We start from the raw sequence: 6,603 nt of genomic DNA on the forward strand, positions 1-6,603 counted from the left end.
AACTGAGGATCAAACTTTGTAATGACAATATCTTCCGCATATACTATAAGAACAACAAGAAGAGTAAAATGAAAATCAAGATGGGTGGTACAAAATTTCTCAAACCATGGATGTGGTGTCTGCTTTAATTCATATAAGGCAGGCACCACACTTAAGAATGAATTCTTTATATCAATATATCAAAGAGACCACTCTGTAGAAGCGGGTATAGTCATAATACTATGTACAGTCGTTATCTTGGCTACTGGTGCAAATATTTCTTTGTAATAAGGCCATACTCTTGACAATTACAAAGAACCACCAAACGAGTTTTATACGTCTTTATAGTTCCATCTAGCTGTAGCTTGATGGTATAAACCTACTTACAACTAATGAGTTTTACTTTATCTGGATATGGGATGATGTCCCAAGTGTGATTATTTGTAAGAGCCTGAAGTTCTTCTTGCATAGCTTGTAGCTACCATGCTTGGATAGAAGTATGAGAGTAAGATTGGGCACAAAAGGAGTATCAATAGTAACCTGATGAGTAGTATGTAAGAACCTATGACTATCTGGGGCGAGTGAAACACGAGATGGTTGTCGAGGTTCTATCAAGATAGGAGCAGTCATCGATTCAATATCAAGAAAAGGTAGTGGATGAGGTGGAAGATGTCTTTGGTATACAACTTCGAGCTAAGAGATCAATTGGACAAGATACATCATCAAAAGAAAGAAGTTGAAAAGAAATATTGTTAATAGAAACACAAGACTGGAAGAAATATTGGTTTTCAAAGAAAACCACATTTCAAGAAATGTGAAGCTTGTTAGCATCTGCATCATAATACACAAACCCTTTATGTGTAGTACCATACCTAAGGAATGTATATAGAGTAGCCTAAACAGTAAGCTTGTAATGTTCAATGTTTGGAAAGTGGACAAAACGGATACATCTAAATCTACGAAGAGAATCATACTCAGGAGTAACACCAAATAAAGGAATAGGTCTGGGCATGGTTCAAGTTAGGTTGGTTTTGGGTCCAATCGAAAATCGACATTGATTTAATTGGTTTAGGTAAATTTCAACCATATCGGTCTGATCTAGCATTTGAAACCGAACCGAACCAAAACAAATCAAACCAAATTGATTTGGGGTTGGGTTGGGTTGGTTAGTACGTTTGGACATTGTTCAGAATTAAAAAAAATATGCTTTACCTATTTTGGTTAAAAAATTTGCTTGGTTGGTCTTGTTTTAGCATGGGTGTGAGTTTAATGCTGGCTAATCACATACACACACACATGCAAACTAAGTCGAGCATCGGATAAGTAAAAAAATTATTTTTGATGTTGTTTAATTCTCTCTAAAGTGTTACTTAAGTTTGAAACAGAGGCATATGGGAGACAGTTTAACGTTGAGTTGTTATTTGTGGTTTGTTTTAAATAGTAATATGTTCTATGTCTAAGATTTGTTTTGTTCGAGGACGAACCGAGGTATTAGTTTGGAGGTGTTTGATAAGTACGTTTTGTACACTTATCTTGCCCACATTACTAAAATTTTATATCATTGAAGTGTTGATCTCTCCTTAGGTCAATTTTCTTTTGTTTTAGCCTTTTTTTAAGTAATTGAAAAGGAAGAAATCTATTAATTTGGGATCAAATTGCACAAGTTAGAAATTGAGAAGGACATTGGTTGCACAATTGATAAACTTAAGGATTAAATTTCATTACTTGCAAAAGATGAAACTTTGAAGAGAAATACTGCATTGGAATAAAATGGGCATTAGTATGGACTTGCATTTGGACTAAAATTCAATTACCACTTGGATTCTAATTGGACATTAGATATACAAGGGCAGTAGCTGATGGAATTTCAATTGGACAAAAAGTTGGCCACTTTTGGGAAATTCAATTTAGAAAATTAATTATGTTCCGTCAATTTATTGGTGATGTCGATCCATTTTTATTTGTTTAATTTTGATATTATGTTAGGCTAGATTATTTTTGTGGTAGGATTTTGATGGAACTTATATCATGAACCTTTAATTATTGAATCATATTTATTTTTTGACATTCAAAGCACGTTTTTAACTTTGAATGATTAACATGAATTTATTTTTCCCTACAATTATATGCGCAATAGTTGTATTAGTTTTGTGGCTTATTTTACCATTTAAAGATTGAAAATAAGTTAGAATAGTGTCAATTGTCGTAGAATTCGATAGTAGATAGTAGTATATCGCTCCAGAGCCTGTTGGATAATTTTTATGGATTCTATCATTTCATTATTTCGTAGGCCCACCTTTCTTTATGTCGATTTCGGCCCGACATTCTCGTCTAAAGGCAAGGTCTTTCTCTTAGTTGTTGCGAAGAAAGCAACAAAATGCATGGTCCTGCTTGAAGCGTAAGATGTGACTGAACGCAGAAAGTTTGACTTAACTCTAACAAGTTTTCAACATAACCCCCACGAGTAAGAAACCGATGTATTTTCACGGGTTGCCCTCCTTGTGTATATAAGTTCTTTAGAATTTCTCATATCGTTTTGCATCTCGAGGTCCTTTGATGGATCGGGTTGGGTGGGAGATAAAAGGTTTTCGTTCCCGGTTGGAATGAAGGTAAACAAGCAAGGGCCACAAGGGGACGATTCTCTTTACATGATCTTTAAGTATTCATAAATCTTTAATGTATTTTATATGTTCGCATATGTCATAGAATTACAGTCTGATCACATGTCCAAATATGTTTAATAGGTTTCACTCTATTCGAGAGCGATTATTAAACAATTTAGAAGTATTGATCTTCATAATTGAATAATCTTTTTAAATTCATGAGGTTCGAAGTAAAGGGGATTCGAAATCCTAATATGCTTTTTATCATCATATTTTATAAATTTTGCATTTAACTATAATCTTGCATTGATTTAAATTAATTAAGTCGTGCATTTATACCTAATCTAAGTGGTTACAATTTAATTATAGAAAAATCATAAATTTTCATTGTTTTGATTAAGGCTAAGTTAATTCAAACTTAAACTAGTACAATCTCTATGGAAATGATGTGTAGACTCAAAATCCATTTTACTACTTGTCAACGAATCATGCACTTATGATATTTCAAAATGAAACAATATTTTTGTGACACTACACTTAGAAGACACATGGGAAAATGAATACTTTTCATCAAATGAGAATAGTAAACCCAAGGACAGAATCTGTCGACCAAAATAACTCAAGCCACAAGTACCTCTGATAATCTACAGTATTTGCCGACTAAAACATACCAGAAAGGGCTCCTATAGAACTGCTATTGAGGTTTATGATGGCCCGAAATCAGTAATTTCTCAACCGAAACACCCAAAAAAATAAGAAACCCCTTAATCGAGATAATACTCAAAAGGATCAAAAAAACAAAAACAAAAACAAAAAAAAAGAAAAAAGAAAAAGAAGGAGGGCTATGATGCCATGTCTTAATGACCGCCTTAAACAATAATTGTAAATCACCACACACATTTTCTATTGTAACTATTGGAATTAATTTTTCTAATGGCCACTGAATTTAGGTCTATGTTTTTTATTAGTTACTGAAATTAGGCCAATGTCTTCAATTACTCAATAAAATTTAAAATATCGAGTTTTAGCCACCGAATTTTGAAAAATATTATACATTACTAATTAACATAAATGTTAGACTTTGAAAAATGTCTAACTTACAGTTTGTAACGCACAACATTTTTCAAAGTCTGGTGGTCAAAACTCGACATTTTAAACTTCAGTGAGCAATCGAAGACATAGACACAACATAGTGACCAAAATTCGACATTTTAAGCTTCAGTAACCAATCAAAGACATGGACATAAGTTAGGTGACCATTCGAACAATTGACTCTAATTATTACGACAATTTAAAAGTAGAAATGACATTCTAAAATTCACCTCATTCTTAAAAATCAATCAATTTGCCTCGTCTCTCACTCCATTCATGAACCAATCCCACTTTTGTTGATCAATTTCACCAATTCACAATAGAATGGATTCCATCATGATTTTCATTCCTTTCATTCAATCACAGAAATCACACGATTTCATTCCCATCTGTCAAAAGCGGTATACAAAGGAAATTACAGAAGCTAGATTTTCTAAATCACTACAAAATCATAATTGACCTATATAATCTCACAAGTCACTTTGAAATCTGCAATTCATGTTCGAAAATCTTCAAATCATGCTATTTAACTACTTCTGTCGGAGAATTAATTAACTGATATAGAAATCTCAAATCGTCGTTTCACAGCTTCCAACAAGAACACATCGTTGTGTGAAGCCGTAATGACTCTGGAGATATTGGACCCCAAAATCGAAAATCTAAAGCCAACTCGTCACATTACTCGTTCCATGAGCATATGACAGATCCAAAAGTGCTCCTGAGTCACCCTACCTAAGTGAGATACATCTGAAAACAAAAAAGTTAAAGGAGGAATAAATCATTTGATATCACTTAGATACTTTAACCCCTTGAAGGAGTTAATTTTCACTTATCTCAATCATTAAATTAGAGCAATTATTGTTATTTAGATGAATTGAAGGTTAATTTTGTATATATTTCTTTTGTTAGGTACAACTTGATGAAAATCGATGGATCTAACAAAATGAGCAAAAAAATTGGCCAAAATGGACTAAATCTAAAATTTGGGGACTAAATTGGAAAGTTTAGAAAGTTGATTCGGATATAATATCAATGATTGGAGAAAGGTTGGAGTGATTAGGTAGAATTGAAAGATGAAAGATTAAGAAAATATCAAATAGGGACTAGAAAAAAAAGAACAAACTCTAGGGACCAAAATGCAACAAAATGAAAGATTTCATAACAGCTCGCGCATAGTCTTTACCTCTCACGCACGTGCGACCATGGGTCGCATTTACCAAGAGTGAACGACTTGTGTGACATGCGCACAATGGACTCTATTGAGTGAGCACATGAGCCATTTTTGGGCCTTTCTAGCGTCCTCGTTTGGAAATCAAATTCAACCAACTATTTAACCTATGAGTGACGGCCAGAGTGGGATCTACTAGAAAATATAGATAATTTTACCACAAAAAAGGAGGCTAGCGAGCAATTCAAAGGCGATTAACACATGAGATTAAAGATTCAAAGTTCTGGTTGAAGATTTAAGAAGAAGAAATTGATTTTTCACTTTCCAATCATTGTTTTCAATTTCGAGTCATGTTTTTCTAAACCTTTGTGTTTGATATATTAGATAATATGCTAGACTAAATTTTTTCATGTATTGGATGAAGATAAAATAAAATATTATTTATTTTTAATTCAAGACAAGTAGTTTACTTAAATTCTTACAATTCTTGATTAATCTTATATGCTTAATTTCATTATTTGATTGCTTGATCACCAATTAAATAAGAGTTGCTTGTTGTATCGTTTGGATGCTTACAATATGTTTAGAACACTGTTTAATTAACATGTGTAATAAATGTTAGGAATAATATTTATCACGTGTGTAGTCTTTAAGATGATTGTGAAATTGTATGTGTTCTATTCATTCAAATTCGGAATAAGAATAAATTCGAGTCATGACTAGAATAGATTTAATTTGTCATGATAACGAGAATTAATTACAATAAATTTATCGATTGTTAAGAACACAAAAACGGAAGTAGATTACAAATAAAAAATTAAAATAAATAACAAAATGTAGATTCTAAATCCAATATAATCATCCATAATTTGATATAAAAATGCTTTTTACCGCTTTCTTAGATCATTTAGTATAAAATCAAATCAAAATCTCACTTTTGTTTTACATAAATCGAATTCCATACAAAGTTATTAAACTTGAATTGAATTTATTCCTTATGAGACGATACTCTCAACTCACTTAATCTATTATTTGTCAATGCACCCGTACATTTGCTGGATTTTACCAAGCAGAAGTGATGTTGTGAACTACAATATAATCGATAAATCAATTTATTTTAAATAAGCATACTGATATACTCGAAAATCGTAAACACATTTATGATAAAAAAAAATATCTCGATAGAAATATCTATTAGTTTCACTGCAAGTTAGTGTTTGTTTTGTAGGGATTTTGATAACTGATTTTTTGGCCGTTAGTGATAAAGTGGGTCCTACCTGCGAGAGAAGAATTAAAAAATGACGACTGAAATGAAAAAATAACGGTCAAAAAATTAGTTTTAATTAACTTAAATTATGTACCAAACAAGCTCTTAATACCTGGCAACCTACCATACCTATTATGAGATATCGTCCCCAAAGGCCAGATGTATCATGCCGCACAATGTTAATTGAATAAAACACGTTCAGTGGTCGTGATATTGTACACTCAAGTTACATGCCATCTTTCTTACCGTTATATTTTAAAGTAGTAACTCACACATGAAGCTAAATCACGTTGTTATTTCATAAAATCTGGTAATAGGACTAAAAATGACGTCTTTGATTATCTAGCATCATCACATCACACATAACTACCACCTATGATGGTGTTTAATATATTTGTCGTCTGTAATATATCAAAATCTACAATTACGTTAATTCCTTGTTTATTCCAACAGTTATTCATTTTATTCCTCAAACTCTAATGTATATTCTGATG

The sequence above is a fragment of the Olea europaea genome, unplaced genomic scaffold, assembly GCF_002742605.1.
Source record: "Olea europaea var. sylvestris unplaced genomic scaffold, O_europaea_v1 scaffold1465, whole genome shotgun sequence".
Lineage (NCBI taxonomy): Eukaryota > Viridiplantae > Streptophyta > Magnoliopsida > Lamiales > Oleaceae > Olea > Olea europaea.